Below are 21,137 nucleotides of genomic sequence, written 5' to 3'. Positions count from 1 at the left end.
TTTGAAGACGGTGGTGGTGATGATGATGAGGAGGGTGATGTTGTCTTGGGGCCTGAAGATGTGGAGATTTTTTTAAATGTTGCTAACCGTATGGATCAAGATGACGTTCTGTTTGGAAATCCGATGTGGTTGGAGAATTTCAAAGAGATGAAGCAGGCAGCAATTGATCCCCTGTATGAGGGTTGTCCAAAGCATTTGACGGTGTTGCGTTTTAACCTCCAGATGCTCATGCTGAAGACTCGCCATGGGTGGTCCGACACAAGCTTTAATGACCTGTTAGAGAGGCTTGCTGACTCATACCCAGAGGGTAACAAGGTGCCTGCCAATACCTACCGAGCGAAGAAGATGATCCGTCCAGTGGAGATGACGCTTAAAATGTTTCATGCATGCCCTAACCACTGTATTCTATATCGGGGTAAGTATGAGAACTTGCAGAGCTGTCCGCACTGCGGCGCGAGCCGATATAAGAGGAATGCCGGTTGTCGTGCAGACGCGGATGTTGAGAGACCAACAAAGAGAGGGAACAAGAAAGCGAAGATCCAGACGACCAAGAAGCAGATCCCATCTCCCGAGGATGAGGAAGAAGGGGGTTACATGCAGAGGAAAAGCCCTGCACTCTCAGTGTGGTACCTACCAGTGATCGATCGCCTATGTGTGCTATTCGGGAACCCAGAGGATGCCCAACTGATGTCGTGGCATGCATCAGCAGAACGAATGAAGGATGATGGCATGTTGTGACACCCCTCTGATGGCAAGCAGTGGAAGCGGTTTGACGCCAAGTTTTCGAAAGAGTTCGGTGATGAGGCGAGGAATGTTAGGTTCGCACTAAGTACCGATGGGATGAATCCGTTTGGTGACCTTAGTAGCTCCCACAACACATGGCCAGTCATCCTAACCATCTACAACCTACCTCCATATCTATGTCAGAAGCGCAAGTATCTTTTACTAACCATGATTATTTATGGACCACGACAGCCAGGCAATGATATAGATGTGTTCCTGGAGCCGCTCATGGAGGACATGAAGATACTATGGGAAAAAGGGATCAATATGATGGATGCATCACGAAAGGAGTACTTCACTCTTAAAGCCATCATCTTTGTCACCATCACCGATTACCCTGGCCTTTTTTCCGTATCAGGGCATATCAAAGGTAAATCAGGTTGTGTAGTCTGCATTGACGGTACATGCTATACTTACCTTAGTGCATCAAAAAAGTTTGTGTACAAGAGGCACAGGAGATTCCTTGACAAAAAGCACAGGTACCGACACCTTCAATGAATCAATTCTTTGATAACCAGGCAGAACATCAAACTGTTGAGCCCAAGAAGACGGGTTATGGGCAAAAGGTTTTTGACATTGTCAAAGTCATAAACTTTGAGTTTGGGAAGAAGAAGGAAGTTGAGCAAGGTGAGACCATAAGAACGAAGAAGAGGAAGTGGGGTACGATGGAGGAAGAAGGAAAGCCTACCCCTGCTGTTCCTTTTAAAAAGCAGTCGTGTTTCTTCAAGTACCTGTCGTACTGGAAGGAGCTAGATACGCCTCATGCCATCGAATGCATGCACCTAGAGAAGAATGTGTTTGAGAGCACGATCGGGGTCCTGCTAGACATCAAGACTAAGACGAAGGATGGTCTGAAGTCACGTCTGGATCTTGTGAACCAGGACATTAGGACCGAAATTCATCCAACACCGGCCGCACAAAGTGGGAAAGTGGACCTTCCAGGTGTGAGCTACAACCTCATGACAGATGAGAAGCGGGACATTTGCCAGTGGCTTAGAGGTGTCAAGGTGCCAACCGGTTTCTGTTCCAACATCAAGAGCCTAGTCTCAATGAAGGACCTCACACTCACCAGCTTCAATGCACATGACTGTCATGTCATGCTCACAGTTTTCCTCCCAATTGTGATCAAGGCTATCGAACCAGAGTTCGTGAAGATGGTAATCACACGCCTAGGTTACTTCTTCAACTTTATCACACAAAAGGTCATCAATGAAGCTGAGTTGCCAGCACTAAAACAGTTCATTGCAGAGACACTTTGCCAACTCGAGATGTGCTTCCCGCCATCTCTCTTCGATATTATGCCACACTTGATGATGCACATGGTGGATTAGATACAGGAACTTGGGCCCGTCTACCTGCACGAGATGTGGACGTATGAGAGGTTCATGTCGACCCTGAATAGATATGTCCATAACCGTGCTTACTCGGAGGGCTCTATGATTGAGGCATACACAATAGAGGAGGCCATTAATTGCTGCATGAAATACATCCGGGATGGAAATGCAATTGGGCTGCCCGTCCCTATGCATGAAGGCAGAACCGTGGGTATGGGGTGCACGGGGAGGAAAGTACGTACGAGTGTACAAGAAGAACAGTTGCAAGAGGCTCATCACAGCACCCTTAATCAGTTAGTGGTCATGGACACTTGGGTTGAGATGCACCTAGAGGAGATTCGCCGTGGTTGTAACGGACGCACAGAGGCATGGGTACAGAGACAACACAAGATGAATTTCACAACGTGGATCCAAAAGCAGGGCATACCTCCCTATGGTGAAACTAATGAAGCGAGGCTTGCATCCGGTCCATCCTCCCAGATAACCTCATGGCATGGATACGATATCAATGGATACAGGTTTCACACAAAATAGAAGGACGGGAAGAGCGCAACACAGAATAGCGGTGTTCGATATGAGGGCATCGACGAGGCCACAGGGGAGACCAAGACATACTATGGGCAGATTGAAGAGATATGGGAACTTGACTACGGTGGTGAACTACAGATACCAATCTTTCGGTGCCAATGGGTCAAGCCAAAGGCAATTGTCGTGGACGAGTATGGGCTAACCACCGTGGAGCTCCAAAGTGTCGGCTATAAAGATGATCAGTGGGTACTAACAAATCGTGTCGCGCAGGTAGCCTACTATGCAAAGCCCAAAGACCCGAAGAGGCATGTGGTTGTGTCTGGAAAGTAGAGGATCGTGGGAGTAGATGGAGTCCAGAGTCCCGAAGAACACAACCACTACGCAGAGTTCTCGCTCTTTACCGACCATCCGCGCAAGATCAAGCAAGTCGAGAACTGTTTAACCAAGAGTGGCATGAAGCCTTGGTTCCGCTCTGATGGTCAAAAGAAGTGTGTCATAGGATCACTCCCAAAATGAGATGTTTGCCAAATGTAATCGTACTACTTTATTTGTAATAATGTACAAACTTATCGATTAGCAATAACTGTTTGTGTTAATAATTTTTATGTAATGGACCCAAATGTAATCGTACTACTACTATTAGTACTACTACTACCAAAATACTCAATCCATCCTAAATTGTAAGTCGTTTGACTATTTTAATATCAAGTTTGACCACTCGTCTTATTCAAAGAATAGTACAAAATATCACTTTTTTTTGTTGTGTATTGGTTTATTAATAAAAGTTCTTCAAGAAAGGGATGGAGGGAGTATTTGATAGTGTCATCAAAAAAGGGGAAATCATAACTATGGCGAGCACTCTACTCTGCCAGCCACAGTTAATACATTAACCGTGGCGGGCGCCCTTAACCGCCCGCCACAGTTGACATTAACCGTGGCGGTTGGCCTAACCTGCCCGCCTCGGTTAATATACATCTATATAAGGCTGCGGTCAGCCTGCTCTTCTTCCCCATTCGGCTGTGCACTTTCCCACCCCGAAGGGTTGCCAAAATTTCCCACGCGCGCGCTCCGCCCTAACCCTAGCGCCCCCAAAGTTTCAGGTGTGCGCTTCCCCGTCTCGGGTGCACGCTCTCCGTCCCCGGCTCCGTCTCCGTCTCCGTCCCCGGCTCCGTCTCCGTCTCCGTCACCGGCTCCGTCTCCGGCGGCTCCATCTCCGTCTCCGTCTCCGCCTCTTTCTCGAGCTCTGAGGAGATCCAGTGCCGTCTACGTGTTCGGCTCCGTCTCCGTCTCCGTCCCCGGCTCCGTCTCCGTCTCCGTCACCGGCTCCGTCTCCGGCGGCTCCATCTCCGTCACCGTCTCCGCCTCTTTCTCGAGCTCTGAGGAGATCCAGTGCCGTCTCCGTGTTTGTGGTTGGCCTGCCTATCTCGGGCACAGAGGAGTGACCCTGCATCTTCATCTCTCGCTCCACTCTGGTGAACCCTAGCTGCTGCCCTCTTCCTCGCCTATGTTGTCTGTGATGTATGTTTTGGTTGAATTTGAATGTTATGCTGCCTGTGATGTAATTGTACTATCAATTTGCACTGAGCATATGCCACATGCCAATGATTTTCATAATTAGTTGCCTATCATGCATTGCCATTGATTTTTAGCTTATTTTGAAACCATCTTATCAGCTACTACTACTGCTAGCTACTACTACTCCTACTCAACTACTTCTACTACTTTGTTCTCCTACTACTCACCATTTGAGATGAATTAGGCAAAATTAAGACGAATTTTAGATTAATTGGGAGTACATTGCAGTCCTATACATATGCAACACTGTCAATTTTCACTCATCTACTATACTGTTTACTACTTATCTGCTATTGGTGCTCCTCTACTCCTACTACTCTCTACTCTCTCCAACTGACCACGCAGTAGTAGAAAGTGGCATATGCAATGATGAACTATTCAAAAATTTAAAAATGTGCTGAGGCAGTGGCATATGCAATGATGTGATACTTTTTATGCTGAGGCAGCGGCTATGATGATGAAATTGCCCCCCTACTTGTGAGCCGCTAAACTAGGATGGCTTGTATACCAAATACAAGCAACCAGTTTAGAAGATGTGATTACAAGGGGCAAATCTGAGCCAAATATGTAAATGATTTTTTTCTATTCTACATTTCTGTATTTTTCTTATACTCTTTTGTAATTTTCTTAAACTCTTTTGTAATTTTCTTAAACACTTTTGTAATTTTCTTAATGTGTACCATACTAGTATGAAAGAATGATGTAATCTTGTTTTCAGATGAATATATATAAGTCATGATTTCATATATATGTTTTTAGATGAATGTACATAATATCATCTTCATATAATTGCGAAATGTCCCTATAACTATATCTTCGTCATAGCTTCCAATGTCGGTCGAGCGTGCTGGAGAATGGCACGAGCCAAGCCCGGCATCGAGTTATAAGGAAGGCTCGTCGTCATCAGACGACAACACCTCGTACGAGGAGGAGCTGCTAACACCAAGGCCAGAGAAGAAAGGTAGAACGGAGGAAGAACAAGATCTGACCTATACGCCAGAAAAGACGGGGCCTTCATCACGGAATTCACTCACAACAGCACATAGTGAAGAGGGCCGCGTAAGTAATCAAGTAATACAATGTCAGGGGATCTTGTTTAAAGAAGGAAACTAATGTGCGTTCTTCTCCTATCCAGCTACCAGTGGTTCCTATGGCTTTGGAGTTCCCTGGGGAAGAAAAGGCAGCAGATGAGGGGCATGCCTCCGTTCCCACCCCGAGCACTTCAACCAACACCGTCAGTGAAAAGATGTCTGCCCTAAAAAGGGGCCAACACGGGCGACACAAGGTGAGCAAGAAGGTGCATGTTGTTGACACTTGCTAACACCACTTGAATACTAGGTTGTCATCCCCAGCATGGCACTAGAGTGTACTATGTTATTTATATGCACACAGATAATCCGCAAGCGCATGGATACCGTTGAAGCTTTTACCCGGTTAAAGGTTTTATCGTATCCACAGGGAAACGGGAGAACTGATCTACGCTCTAACTTAACTAAGATAAGTAAATAGGTGTAAATAGGAAAGATGGTAGAATCGAATAAGAACAATATTAAAGGTAAGATAACAGTGAGTGATAATGTGGGAATAGAGAATAGAGCAATTCTAGTATATGGGCGATGGTAGCAGAACAGAGAGTATAACTATGGTTTCTCTACTTCAAAGGGGTATGTCTATGCCTGGGACGAACCACGTGATAAGAGTACACCACAAAGGATGCTTATCCTTAGGCCGATAAACCCTACCCGTCCTGCTAACGAGAGGTGGACTACAGAGGACCAACGTAACTGTCACCTACGCGGCCTATCACACGATCCAGCTAGACAGGGGATATCCACAAGTAATCTAGGTCTAAGCACCACGCTTACACCTATACTACAACTCTCACCTATAGCGTCCTATAGATTAAAGTACTAAAAAGAGTTGTGAACCAGAACATATATGATTAGTAATTGCATAATGAATTAGAAGTAGATTACCAGAGTCATCCCATGAGCAAGCTTGATTAGAGCTTGATCATGATGAAGTACAACCGGAGGAAGAACCTACAGGCCGGCCTCTCCTCTAATCCTCTTTCGCTCTCCATCTTGCTACTATCTAGATCTACTCTAGTTTAGAGAAGAGAGGAGAGCTCTCATCTCTAAACCCTAGCTTTTGCTCTGACTATGAATACTGAATAATGATCAAGGGGTGCCTCCTCCAGGGGCCAGGGGGTCTGGTTATATAGTCCCCTCAAGTGAACCTGGGCCGTCGGATCAAACCGACATTGATTGAACGGTTATTCTTGATCCTTTAGGTCGGTGGAGATCTCCCGAGAGAAAGAGTCCTGATTGGGCTCCAAGTCAGGGCGGGCGCCCAGGGCAGGAGGGCGGGCGCCCTGCCTCTGGCCCCGTTCGGCCTCTGCTTCCTTCCCGTGGCTTCTGGAGTCTTCTAGATGTAAGATAATTGCGCGACACATTAATATCTCTATGTAATCCCGACGTGTGGGCCTTTCTTCCGTATTTCCTGATAACCCCCTGCAGAAATAGACAAACACCAAAGTCGTGGAATTCTGTCAGATAAAACCCGAAGTCTAGATGTTGATTTCATTTGGATCCTTTTCTTTGTTTATTTGATAATTAAATTTGATACTTAAGGACCGTCAACAAACTCCCCCAAGCTTACCTCTTGCTCGTCCCTGAGCAAGGATAGACTCAGCAATGGATCAAAAGTTGTTGCAATATCTTAAAAATTTGACGGTAGACATGCTTTTAAATAAGATCTCATCTCTGAGTTAGAGTAAACTGTCAAGAACTAAAACTTACTTACTTTACCTTTCACCATGGGACTTGTAACCGTCACTTCTGTCTTGAGTAGTTAAAAGATAGAACAGTCTAGCCAAGTGCCATGTCTCTTATTCTTGATCAGCTATAGCTCTGGAGTTTTTGCAGATTTTCAAATAAAACTCAGAGATTCCTTGTATGACTCTCTAAATCTCTCTTTTGTGGTATTTCTGGATCCTTACCAAGGCAGTGATGGTATATGCCTTCTCTCAAGATATGTGGTATTTGTGGTATAAGGCATAGTGACATTGCCTTCTCTCTCACCCTACTCTAATAAGGCTTTAATATCTGGAGCTCATAGGTGGGAGATAGCTAATACATACTTACAAGACATTTATTGCGTAGTCAAACCATGGATCCAGAGAAACAAGTCAATAAGTCAAATCAAGATGTGCATGTGTGGCCAATGAATGGTGTATGGTGATGATGGTGATAACAATGGTGGAAGTCTAATTCTACTTTTGCTCTTTTGAGGGGATACATACCTTCCTTGCTTTTAGAAACTTTATGAGGAGAATGAGATGCTCTATCTTTCATTTTTTTCTCTCAGGTGGGTATCTTGTACCCCTAATTCTACTGTCGGACACTTGTCCATTTTTACCTCTCGTCTCACTTTTTATTTTCTTCGAGGTTCCGGGAACTTGCCCCTTTTTATTTCCTCGTATTCACTTTTTTTTCAGAGCACTCACCCTCCTGGAATAATGTAGCTAGTGGTAGTAACCAAAATATCTCGAGCATTTATTTCACAAGGAAAAACAGAAATATTTTTGGTTATTCTCTCCCGGATTAGGAGTAGAATATTTTTGGGTGGTTCTGGAGATGGAAATGAGTGGATATATGTGGATGATACTTCCGGAGTAGAAGTAGCATATATGAGTGAATGTGCAAGTGAAATCTTGATTTAACCACATGACAAGCTCCTACGGGTCTACACAGCTTGACCACACTCAATGCTCATAAGCAGTAAATAGTAAATGTGTGGCTCAAAGTCTAGCAAGCATGTATATATGGCTGTGGTAGGAATTTAAACTTTCATTATACAGGAACTCATCATGCAATATTTTAAAGATTTTTCAAAGATAAAATTCTCCAGAATTCTAGCATCTCTAGGAACAGATAAACAGCAGCTCAACCTTCCCATATCATATCCGTTAACAACTTATATTTGAGATCAAGTTTTTATCCCACAAATTTAGATCTAGAGCAAGCTTTAAATTATAACAGTTATGTCTAAACTTGAGAGAGAACTTCAAATTTGCAAATTAGGCAGAGCAACTATTCATCATATCCATGCTAGAGTTTTATTATTAAGATTCAGATTAGCATAGCCACTTTATTTATTTATTAAACACACTAAGCAAAAGATATATATAAGCACAAAATCTTTATTTGGTTTTTCATAGTTTATGTATTTTAATATTCTAATATAATATAAGTATAAAGATAGGTAGAAATACTTAGCGAGATAAATGGGGGTGCTCTCCCCAAGCTGAATTTTGACGTAATTTCTCTTGATGTAGCTAGCAGGTGGCAGAGGTGTATTTGAAAGTCAGCAGCAATCTGACAGCAGTTTGGTAGTCCGCAGATTGGAGGACAGGTGACCAATACAATGTTCCATGCAGGTCACGTCCCAAACAGACACGTGGAGGTTCGCCACCAAGTGCCAGATCCGCAGCCGCCTCATCGGCAAGATGCCGATGCGTATTGGGCCGATAAGATTGCTGAAGTAATGAGGGAACAATTTGGGATAAAACCCAAAGTCAACACTTATTCTTATCGGACACCGTATCCTCCAGCGTATGATTTGATCCCGCTTCCACATCTGTCAGTTATTTGTGATGTTCCCGTCGTCAACTCTGGAGGCATACCATAACCCCACCAGTTGGGAGGAAGAGTTAACCCTGACATTGCCGATGCCAACATATCTGTTGTCAGTTTATGCTGCCGAACTGAAATTTGTGGGTTGGTTGCCATCGGCATAGATAGTGCACCAGTAGTCCCCAATGTACTTGGAGGGACGGCAGACTGTGCACTTGCATTCGTCAAGGCAGCCGATGGAGCCGTGACCTCTGGTGCCGTTGGCTGATGATGGGAGGGCCCCACATAATCTGGCGGGATTTGTCCTTCCTTGAAAGTTCTTGCCACGGCGTTGAAAACCGTATTAGACAGTACACCAGCTTGGTTAATCAACGCTCGATTGATGGCATTGTCAACCATATCTTGAAGCTTGCCAGGATTGGCGTCAAAGGTGACCTGCCGTGGTGCCGGCAGTGCATCTTTCTGGACCACTTCGCCGCTCCTGTTTATGCTGAAAGACCTCAGGCATTGCTGCTTGAACTCTTCCATGGCTTGGGCAATAGCTTGCTTTTGCTCATCTTTGAGGTTGGCCTCCGTCACGGGGATGACGTTCTCTTGATCGAGGTCAGAGATCGACATGTTGATCTTGATCTTGAATCGGTCCCACTGGGCGTGCCAAAAGATGTGTTGATGCAAAACTGATCTGCAAACACAAAGGGCTAAAACCCGATTCAAACGTTAAGGCGTGCCAGCCGATTTGACCTTGCTATCGGCAAAGGTGATAACTCGAATACTTTAGTCCTGACAATAGCGATGCGCCCGGATGTCACGGCTAAGAGGTACTCACGCGGAACTCGAGAACACGCCGAGCTTAAGTCGACGAATTCCTAAGAACTCGTAATAAAAGGAAAAAAGTATGACGAAGTCGTCGAAAAGTAGATGCTGGAATATGAGTAAAAACGTGTGTTTGATTGATTTCTTGATCTTGAATCGGTCCCACTGGGCGTGCCAAAAGATGTGTTGATGCAAAACAGATCTGCAAACACAAAGGGCTAATACCCGATTCAAACGTTAAGGCGTGCCAGCCGATTTGACCTTGCTATCGGCAAAGGTGATAACTCGAATACTTTAGTCCTGACAACAGCGATGCGCCCGGATGTCACGGCTAAGAGGTACTCACGCGGAACTCGAGAAAACGCCGAGCTTAAGTCGACGAATTCCTAAGAACTCGTAATAAAAGGAAAAAAGTATGACGAAGTCGTCGAAAAGTAGATGCTGGAATATGAGTAAAAACGTGTGTTTGATTGATTTCTTGATTCTTTGATTACAAGGTCCTAGGGTTTATATTTATACCCTACTCAAAGAGCTACGACCAGACACGATTAGAATTCTAATTCCAAATTACACGGAATCCGTATACAAAATGATGCAAATAACTAAGGAAATAATAAAACTATCCTTCGTGACAAACCGAAACTCCTCCACATGACAACTGGCAGCTTCCGGACTCCTCCTTCGCGTCATCGGCAATCCCCTTGCCATAGTCATCGGCAGACCTTTTTATCCAGTCATCGGCACCATATTACTGCCTGTGGACTTAGTCACATTCAACCTCTCCCTCATCGGCAACCATCCTCATCAGCAACCCGCATCGTACTGCCACCCTATCCTGCCATCCTGGACACGTGCCCAAAAATGGTGTCAACACATGCCCCCCAGTTTCGGAGTATAAACCTATTAATGCTCCCAAATTCTCTGCAGTAATGATGCCTTCTCCGCAATTAATGCTCCTAATCTGGTAACCGACAACCTCAATCTGGACAACTCTGATCCTAATCCTCCGCAGATTCCTCAAAATCCCCAACTTCCTAAACGGGCATCTTTCTTGGTCGTACATCGGCAACAATACCGTTACAAAGACCTGCCGATGCTCTGACCAGGATATTCGCAAAAACGGTTACCTCCCCTCTATCCGCCCATCGGCAAGATGACCGTTATAGAATATCGCCGATGGACCGACCAGGAGATCTCGCACAGTAAAATATCTTTAGATAATGACCGCTTCCTGTCAAATCACCTGCACAATCCCTGGATTACCGTGCGAACAGTTACCATATCCACCTGAGTACCCTCGGGCTTCTCGGATGCGGCAAAGAAATAAGTCGGATTTGCCCTTGCCCATCTTGTCCTATAAATAGTTCCTTCTTGGGTACTCCTCCCCCATTACACCATTCTACTATCCAACTTTGCTTTTCCAGCGGCGGCGCCATTTACAACCCTCAAGATCTCCGACAAGCACTCCTCTTCATCAACTCCGGTGCCCTCCAACGTCCTCTTCACGACAAGATAGCCATTGGCTTCGTCGTCCCTGAGGTCAGACTTCCATCTCATCTCCTGTACTTTTTCTCGCATTCCTGTTCATCTGCGATTCATCCTACTGAATATCTTCCTTTTCCTTTTTCTTTGTATTTTTATTCCCCAAAACACTAGGAATTGTCCAACAAAATTGTCATCCCTACCGATCAACCACACCTTCAGTGCCTCGGCCCTCTAGGGAATCCAGATCCAACCGACCTTATCAATGCAGAAACCAACAGGATCCCCTTTAGAGCCGAAAACTTTTCTTTAGATCTGTGGAAAGACACCTTTCGCTCTTGGCCTAGCCCTACTGTAGGGTGGAAAGATTGGTTCTTGAGAGTCAGCAATTCTTATGAAGTCCAGTGGGGTGAGAGGAAGCTAGCTCAATGCATTAGGCTATCCATTGCCGATATGCACAGGAACGAGTTGCTGCTGATAGCTGCATCCTACTTTTGGTCAGACACTCTCAATGCTTTTGTTTTTGGCCACGGCCCTGCTTCTCCTACCCTTGCCGATGTAGCCATGCTCACTGGGCTAGATATATCTTCTGCCGATAGCACCCATTTTTTTGATACTGCCCCCAGTGCCAAAGTGGAGACTCGCGCTATCGGCGGTTGGTCAGGGTACATCCAGAAGTACCGCGGGAGAGGGCCTGTCACCATAAAGGAGCAAACCACCTTTCTGAACATGTGGCTGGACAAGTTTGTATTCTGTGGTCGATCGGCAGGACCAACTTCCGTCTATCTATCGGCAGCAGAAAGACTGGCTAGCGGTGGCCAATTTCCTCTCGGCCGATATTTGCTCAGCGCTGTTTACCACCTTCTTCATCAGGTAGCCCAGAAACTCCTGCTTGGCCAATCCATCGGCAACTTGGGAGGCCCCTGGTGGTTTATTAATATGTGGCTCAATCTGCACCTGCATAAGCGCCTTGATTTCAACTTGTTCTCACAGCAGTTCCCAAGAGATATAGCCGAGAATCATGTGTTGGGTGAAGAGGAATCGGCAACGCGTGCCCCCTTGAACTTTGGCGAAGCCGTTATAGTCTTACCCGGTTCAGGGAACAATCCGGATCAGATCGGCCGATTCTTCGAGACTCTGTATGAGGGTCTGGCCAGAGATGAACGACCATGGCTGGCTTATGACGACCCAGACAGTATGCTCCCTCTGACCTTCAATCCATTTGATGAAGCTCTCGACAGGGACAATGAGGTGATGATGGCAATTGTGACTCCCAGAGCCATGCCAGTGAATTTCTTCGGTAGCACAAAAACCTCTCCCCAAACCTATGAATTTTATAATCCATCGGCATTAGCTCGCCAACTAGCTTTCGGCCAATTGCCGATTGCACTTCCTTATGCCGATGTAATAAAGCCCAGAGAACCCATCGCCAACCTTGTCGAGTGGACTCGAGTAGCCCAGCTACCACCAAATGCCGATACAGATGTAGATCTGTCAGAATGGGTTCCAGCTGCCTTTATCACTCAGGCATACAAGCTATGGTGGGCAGAATGGAAAGAGAATCTATTCTGCAGATCGGCCCTCTCATACCGCGGCATGATCGACCCCGAATACGAAGTCCCTGATGACACTGTAAGTATTTTAAACCGATGTCTCATTTTCCAATACTATTTCCATCGGTAACTTACCCCTGTATTCCTTTTGCAGATTGACAACACCCCCCCATCGGTTAGCAGGAGTGGCAAGCCGATCGACTTGTTCCCATCAGGCCCGATCTCCTCAATCGGCCATAATGCTCCCACTCTGGCTTCCATTGTGCACCGGGGTGCGCGCCTCAAGAAAGTTACCACCAGGAAGACTCAGACATCGCCAACGGTAGCTGCTTCCACTCTGGCGCAAGCTTTCAGGGCAATTTGTCAAACCCTTTTCATTTATGCTAACTATCTTTGTATCGGCTATCTATGCTCATAAACTCCTTTTTGTTGTTGCAGCAAACTGGTGCATCGGCAAAAGCCAAACGCCAAGGTACCGATGCCCCCCAGTCTAGCCAGCCAAAGAGGAAGGGCACCCAAGGTGCTAAGGCTGGAACAAAGCGCCAGAAAGTGGCAACTCCTCCTCCTCCTCCGGTGTCTCCAATCCCGGTGGAATCTTCCCCTTCTTCTCCAGAAGTCCAGACACAGCAAGCACCATCTCCCCAACCAATACAGGAAGCACCACAGATGGAAGAACCCCAGCAGGAAGAACCTCAAACGGAAGGTACATCAGCTGACGTAGGTGAACAAACAACTGGCCCGGCAGGTCCAGTTATATCATTGGCGGTTTCCCCGATTCGGACAACTGTTGTTCCTCCTTCGGGTAACATATCTCAACAATACTTCCGCCGATAAACTTATTCTCATTTAGTCTCATAACCCTTCCTGTCTTCTTTCAGGCGATATCGTTCCATCGGCAACATCTGCCGATCAACCTGTAGTTCCATCAGTATCTTTGAGTCAAAGGCAAGAAATTGCCCTGAAACAAGTAAGTCATCCAACTTTTCCACCAGCATCGTCTGCCGAAGCTTTGACCATAAAAATGACTTATTTCATTCTCATTTTCAGGAACAAGATTCTCCCGATAGCTTATTCTCCTTCGCCATTGATATCTTCGAAGAAGAAGGTGGGGAAGCAAGCTCCTCTCGGGCAATTGGGACTGTATCGGTAGAAACCAGGGCTAAGCTGGAGGAGCTATCGGCCATACTTCATCAAGACACTGCTCAACTGGTCAACGATTCTGACCCAGCCAAGGCCTTGTTCAAAACCCTTAGAGGCCAAATTCCTGCCGATGCTGAAGAAACGCTCTTCCATGCTGCATACCTAGAAAGCCGCCAGCTACAGTACCAGAGAGCTACTCGACGCCTTGCCGATAGAGCCGCTCAAATCCAGCTCTCTGAGGAGATGATGAAAGAAAAACTCTTAGCCGACGAGAAACATAAGAACATCGGCACCTTAAAGTCCTCAGGTGATGCACTGAAGCAGAAAGTATTTGATCTATCGGCAAAAAGAGAAGCTCTACTGGCCGAACTCAAGCAAGTAGAGGATGCTCTGTCCCAAGCCCAGCAAGAAGAGAGTCAACTGCCGGAGACCATCAAGCACCTTGAACAAGAACGAAACATCCACGGCCGCAAAGCGCTGCAGCTGAAGAGGAAACTGAGGCCGATAGAAGGTTCTGCCGATGATGATATCAAAGAGATAGAGACAGCCAATCAGATCCGGCTGCGCGCCATATCGACAATCCAAGCGCTGCTGAACATCTGAAGCTTTCATCGGCAACACACCTTTGTTTTCCCGCTTTTAGCTTTTAGTCTAGCCGATAAGACTGTTATCGGCATCTTTTGAAACATTAAGTCTGCCCCCAAACATTTAAATCCAGCCGATAGGAGTGTTATCGGCACTTAAACTTTTATGCATCGACCCATATGCTGGGGTAGTACTTCTTTAAATATTTGCCATTTAATGCTCTGGGAAATTCAACTCCTTCGAGAGTTTCTAGAATATAGGCATTACCAGGAGCCGAGTGTCTTATCCGATAAGGACCTTCCCAATTAGGAGACCACTTCCCAAACTTCGAACTTTTAGTCCCGACTGGCAAAATCAACTTCCATACCAAATCCCCATCGGTAAACTCCTTAGCCTTTACTTTCTTATCATACCATCTAGCAATTCTCTTCTTATTTTCTTCTATACTCATTAAAGCCTTTAACCGATGCCCTGCTAAATCATCTAACTCATCGGTCATCAAAGTGGCATAATCATCGGCAGCCAATTGATCTTGAAAAGATAATCGCCTAGATCCAGCCTTAATCTCCCAAGGCAACACTGCATCATGTCCATACACCAATTGATAGGGTGACACCTTGGTTGATCCATGACAAGCCATCCGATAAGACCATAGTGCTTCATTTAGCAATGTATGCCACCGCCTAGGATTTTCTTCAATCTTTCGTTTAATAAGCTTGATAATTCCTTTGTTAGACGCTTCGGCCTGCCCATTGGCTTGAGCATAGTAAGGAGAAGAATTGAACACTTTAATTCCCATACCGATTGCGAATTCATCGAACTCCCCTGACGTGAAAATGGTGCCCTGATCGGTGGTAATCGTTTGGGGAATCCCAAATCGGTAAATAATATGCTCCTTCACAAAATCAATCATATTGGCCGATGTGACTTTCTTCAAAGGAATAGCTTCGACCCACTTAGTGAAATAGTCAGTGGCAACTAGAATGAACTTATGCCCTTTGCTAGATGGTGGATAAATCTGGCCGATCAGATCGATGGCCCATCCCCGGAACGGCCAAGGTTTTATTATAGGATTCATAGCCGATGCGGGTGCTCTCTCGATATTACCGAACTTTTGACAACCTTGACATCCCTTGAAATATTTAAAACAATCTTCAAGTATGGTTGGCCAAAAATATCCATTCCTTCGAATCATCCACTTCATCTTAAAAGCTGACTGATGCGCTCCACACACTCCTTCATGGATTTCCCCCATCAAACTTCTGGCTTCATCATCACCCAAGCATCGGAGAAGAATTCCGTCGATAGTTCGATAATACAATTCATTTTCAAGGAGCACATACTTGGTCGCTTGAAATCGAACCCGTCTTTCAACTTTTTTGGATGGATCTTTTAGATAATCAATAATTTCTTTCCTCCAATCACCGGCACTGACTGCCGATGTCGCATTAATCATTGGCTGATATCCCGAGGCATGCTGGGCTAACCGATTAGCGTCTTCATTATGCAATCGGGGAACATGCTCCAATCGGAAGTCCTTGAATTCCTTTAACAGTTGCATACTTCTCTCGAAATAGGTTATGAGAACTTCACTTCGGCATTCATAGCTTCCGGCCAATTGATTTATAACCAACATAGAATCCCCGAATATTTCAACAGCATCAGCACGAACTTCTCTTAACAACTCCAATCCCTTGATCAGAGCTTGATACTCAGCCTGATTATTTGTTGATGTAGCAACAATCGGCAAGGAAAACTCATACTTCCTCCCCTTAGGAGAAACTAATACAATGCCGATTCCTGCTCCCCGGTCACAGGTAGATCCATCAAAGAAGAGCGTCCAGGGTGCAATTTCCAAGGTTTCCACTAGACCGCAATGCTGAGTCACAAAATCGGCCATAATCTGCCCTTTGACTGCCTTAGCCGATTCGTAACGCAAATCGAACTCCGACAACGCTAAAATCCATTTACCGATCCTACCACTCATAATCGGCATAGATAGCATGTATCGGACCACGTCATCTTTGCAAACAACAGCACATTCGGCCGACAACAGGTAATGTCTCAGCTTGATACATGAAAAATATAAGCATAAGCACAACTTCTCAATGGCCGAATACCTGGTTTCAGCATCAATCAACCTCCTACTCAAATAATAAATTACCCTCTCTTTCCCTTCAAATTCTTGAACTAAAGCTGAATCGATAACCGATCCATCGGTAGATAAATACAATTTGAAGGGCTTCCCTTATTGAGGTGGAACTAAAACTGGAGGATTTACTAGATACTTTTTGATTTCATCCAGAGCCAACTGCTGTTCTTCTCCCCAAACAAACTCTTGATCGGCTTTCAATTTAAGGAGAGGACTGAAAGCACGAATCCTCCCAGATAAATTCGATATAAATCTTCTGATAAAATTCACCTTGCCGATCAAGGATTGGAGCTCGGTTTTATTGGTAGGGGCCACTATTTTATTGATAGCATCAATAGATCTTCGACTAATTTCAATACCCCTCTGATGTACCATGAAACCAAGAAACTGCCCTGCCGATACGCCAAATGCACACTTGTTGGGATTCATCTTCAATCCATGCTTCCTTGTGCACTCCAACACTTTTCGTAAATCGGCAAGATGCTTTGAGAAATCTCCAGACTTAACCACCACATCATCAATATAAATCTCTACGAGCTTGCCGATGAACTCATGAAATATGAAATTCATAGCCCTTTGATAAGTAGCACCAGCATTCTTTAACCCAAAAGTCATGACTATCCATTCAAATAGTCCAACATGACCAGGACACCTGAATGCGGTTTTTGGAATATCCTCCTCTGCCATGAATATTTGATTGTAACCCGCATTACCATCCATGAAGCTGATGACCCGATGGCCAGCCGCAGCATCAACCAGTAGATCGGCGACAGGCATTGGGTATCCATCCATCGGCGTAGCTTTATTGAGATTCCTGAAATCAATGCACACCCGAAGCTTCCCGTTCTTCTTGTAAACCGGAACAACATTGGAAATCCATTCGGCATACCGACACTGCCGAATAAACTTAGCTTCAATAAGTTTAGTGATTTCGGCCTTAATATCAGGTAGAATGTTAGGATTACATCGGCGGGCTGGTTGCTGATGTGGCCGAAATCCAGACTTGATGGGTAACCGATGTTCGACAATTGATCGGTCTAAACCAGGCATCTCTGTATAATCCCAAGCAAAGCAATCTTTATATTCCTTTAACAAACTAGTCAATTGTCGCTTACACTCAGGATCTAATTTAGCACTAATAAAAGTAGGCCTAGGCTTATCACCACTACCTATATCTACTTCTACCAAATCATCGGCCGATGTGAACCCCTGGCCTAATTTTCCATCATCGGCGAATCTATCCATTAAAAACCGTCGTCAGAACCGACTCCTTGGATCGGTGGAATCTCATAATCGGCAACTTTGAGAAAATCTTTCTCCCAAACTTCTCCTGAAATGCACCTAGTCTTTTCATAAGTATCCGCTTCTGCCGATGCGATAACATAAGAAGAATCCCCTGGGACGATCTCAATCTTGTCACCTACCCACTGAACCAAGCACTGATGCATTGTAGATGGGACACAACAATTGGCATGAATCCAATCTCTCCCCAATAATAAATTGTAGGCACCTTTTCTGCTGATCACGAAAAAAGTTGTCGGCAAGGTTTTGCTGCCGATGGTCAACTCTGCACATATCGCCCCCTTGACTGGAGACACGTTTCCTTCAAAGTCTTTGAGCATCATATCGGTCTTGGTCAGATCTTGATCCCCTTTCCCAAGCTTCCGATATACTGCATACGGCATAATATTAATAGCAGCTCCACCATCAACTAGGATCTTAGTCATTGGCTGCCCATCAACCCTTCCTTTGAGGAACAAAGCTTTAAGATGCTGCCTCTCGTCATCGGCAGGTTTCTCAAAGATAGCCGTCATCGGATCCAGAGCCAACTGAGCTATCTGATCAGAAAATTCCAGGTCATCGTCACTGGCTGGTGCAAGAAACTCCATCGGCAACATGAAGACCATGTTGACGCCTGCCGATGGACCTTCCCTCTTAGTGTCTGACGGCTGCCGACTTCCAGAGTTCTCTCCTTTATTTAGCTCTTCCTGCCTTTCACGTTGCAATCTCCTTTTCTGTGTCTTGGTTAATCCTTGTGGGCACCATGGAGGAAGTGGCCTTTGCCTTGCCGTCGGGCGTTGGTTCTCTCTTGACTCCATGCGATGCGTGTTAGCATCCCTGCAAAATATGAATTCATCGGGAACCCGCGCATCAGCCATTCCTTCGAGCTCCTCTTGGTTCCTGGGAAAAATACTGGACACGGTCACCGAACCGATCGTGAACGCTAAGCCTGCCCCCCAGCCGATCATGAACTGACGCCCTTCCTCTGATTGGCCCATTAAATCGCCGTTCATCATCATGATAACGCCGATCGGTTCTATCGTACCGATCATAACCGTTGCACTCAGGGCAGTCTCTGACAGTAGGAAGCTTGATATTTTCCTCCCAACAATGGATGAAGAATGGACAATTCCAATGATCCCTGTGCCGATTCCACTCCTGTCGGCGTCTTTCTTCTTCCCCTCGATAATCTTCCTGCTGGCACCGATACCGATCTTCCCATTGTTGCCAATTTCCTCGTGGCCTTCTATGAGTTATGACGATACTAGACCGAGGAGGCCTTCCTGAGCTAGTTCCTTCCTGGACCAAGCCCTTATTTCTTGCATCGGCAGTAGTAACTTGATGCTGAGGATCTACCGATGCACTCTTCTCAGCTGTCTCCGATGTTAAGACCTTAGCCTTCCCCTTAGCATCCAACATGTTTGTCGGGAAAGGATGTTGGTCTATCTTCATCGGCTTCTGGGCTTTGGAACTGTCAAACTTGATTCTCCCTGCCTCTATAGCCGATTGCAGCTGCTGTCTGAATACTTTGCACTCGTTGGTGTCATGGGAAGTTGCATTATGCCACTTGCAATATCTCATCCTCTTCAACTCTTCTGCCGATGGGATCACATGGTTAGGTGACAGTTTGATCTGACCTTCCTGAAGTAGAAAGTCAAATATCCTATCGGCCTTGGCAGTATCAAAGGCGAACTTCTCTGGTTCCTTCTGCCCAAAAGGACAAGACATCGGCTTCTTGTTTCTTACCCACTCTGCCAAACCGATTACTGGTTCTTCATCGGAATCTGAGCTTGTTGCTTCATCAACAAATGACACTTTCTTATTCCATGCCCTCTTAGGCTCGAAAGGCTTGATGTCTTGATCAGATATCCTCTGCACCAAGTGACTTAAACTTTCGAACTCCTGAGAGGCATACTTATCCCTGATATGTGGCAACAAACCCTGGAAAGCCAAATCGGCTAGCTGCCGATCATCCAGAACCAGGCTATAGCATTTATTCTTGACCTCTCGTATCCTCTGCACAAATCCCTCAACCGACTCATCATTACGTTGCCTCAACTTGACCAAGTCGGTGATCTTCTTCTCATGAACCCCCGAGAAGAAGTATTTGTGGAATTGCTTCTCTAGATCGGCCCAAGTAATTACTGAGTTGGGAGGTAATGATATGAACCAAGTAAAGGCCGATCCAGACAATGATGATGAAAATAGACGAACCCTCAATTCGTCCCTGTTACCAGCCTCTCCACATTGAATAATGAACCTGTTGACATGCTCCATAGTTGACGTGTCGTCCTGTCCGGAAAACTTTGTAAAATCCGGTACCTTGTACCGATGTGGAAGCGGGATCAAATCATACGCTGGAGGATACGGTGTCCGATAAGAATAAGTGTTGACTTTGGGTTTTATCCCAAATTGTTCCCTCATTACTTCAGCAATCTTATCGGCCCAATACGCATCGGCATCTTGCCGATGAGGCGGCTGCGGATCTGGCACTTGGTGGCGAACCTCCACGTGTCTGTTTGGGACGTGACCTGCATGGAACATTGTATTGGTCACCTGTCCTCCAATCTGCGGACTACCAAACTGCTGTCCACCGATTGGCTGTCCTCCGAGTTGCTGTCCAAAATTTATTGGCTGGTTGGGAATCCCCTGACCTTGGAACCCGGGATAAACCTGCCCTTGCTGGAACCCTGTAGTCTGATAACCCTGCTGGGGTGATTGTGGAAAGGCTTGCTGTCCAAGCCATCCATTATTAGCGTTCATCGGCATAGGTGCTGCCGATGATTGGTAATTGGGTACCGTCGTTGAATTGACATACCCCGACTGGGCCATAGGCCTCTGTTGCATCAGCATTGACTCTGCCGATGCGTTGGGCATCTGAAACATTGAATCTTGAGGATTCCCAGTGTGAGGCCTTGCAGTAGTAGTTGTGGTATACCGAGGACTCTGGTTCACCGGCGCATTGGGAGGTGCCGATGTCATAGGAGTTTTGCCCCTCATGTCAGTTATTTGTGATGTTCCCGGCGTCAACTCTGGAGGCATACCATAACCCCACCAGTTGGGAGGAAGAGTTAACCCTGACATTGCCGATGCCAACATATCTGTTGTCAGTTTATGCTGCCCAACTGAAATTTGTGGGTTGGTTGCCATCGGCATAGATAGTTCACCAGTAGTCCCCAATGTACTTGGAGGGACGGCAGACTGTGCACTTGCATTCGTCAAGGCAGCCGATGGAGCCGTGACCTCTGGTGCCGTTGGCTGATGATGGGAGGGC

The sequence above is a fragment of the Sorghum bicolor genome, chromosome 7 (genome assembly GCF_000003195.3).
Source record: "Sorghum bicolor cultivar BTx623 chromosome 7, Sorghum_bicolor_NCBIv3, whole genome shotgun sequence".
NCBI lineage: Eukaryota > Viridiplantae > Streptophyta > Magnoliopsida > Poales > Poaceae > Sorghum > Sorghum bicolor.
The sequence above is the reverse complement of the archived record's forward strand: the minus strand, read 5'-3'. Positions refer to the sequence as shown.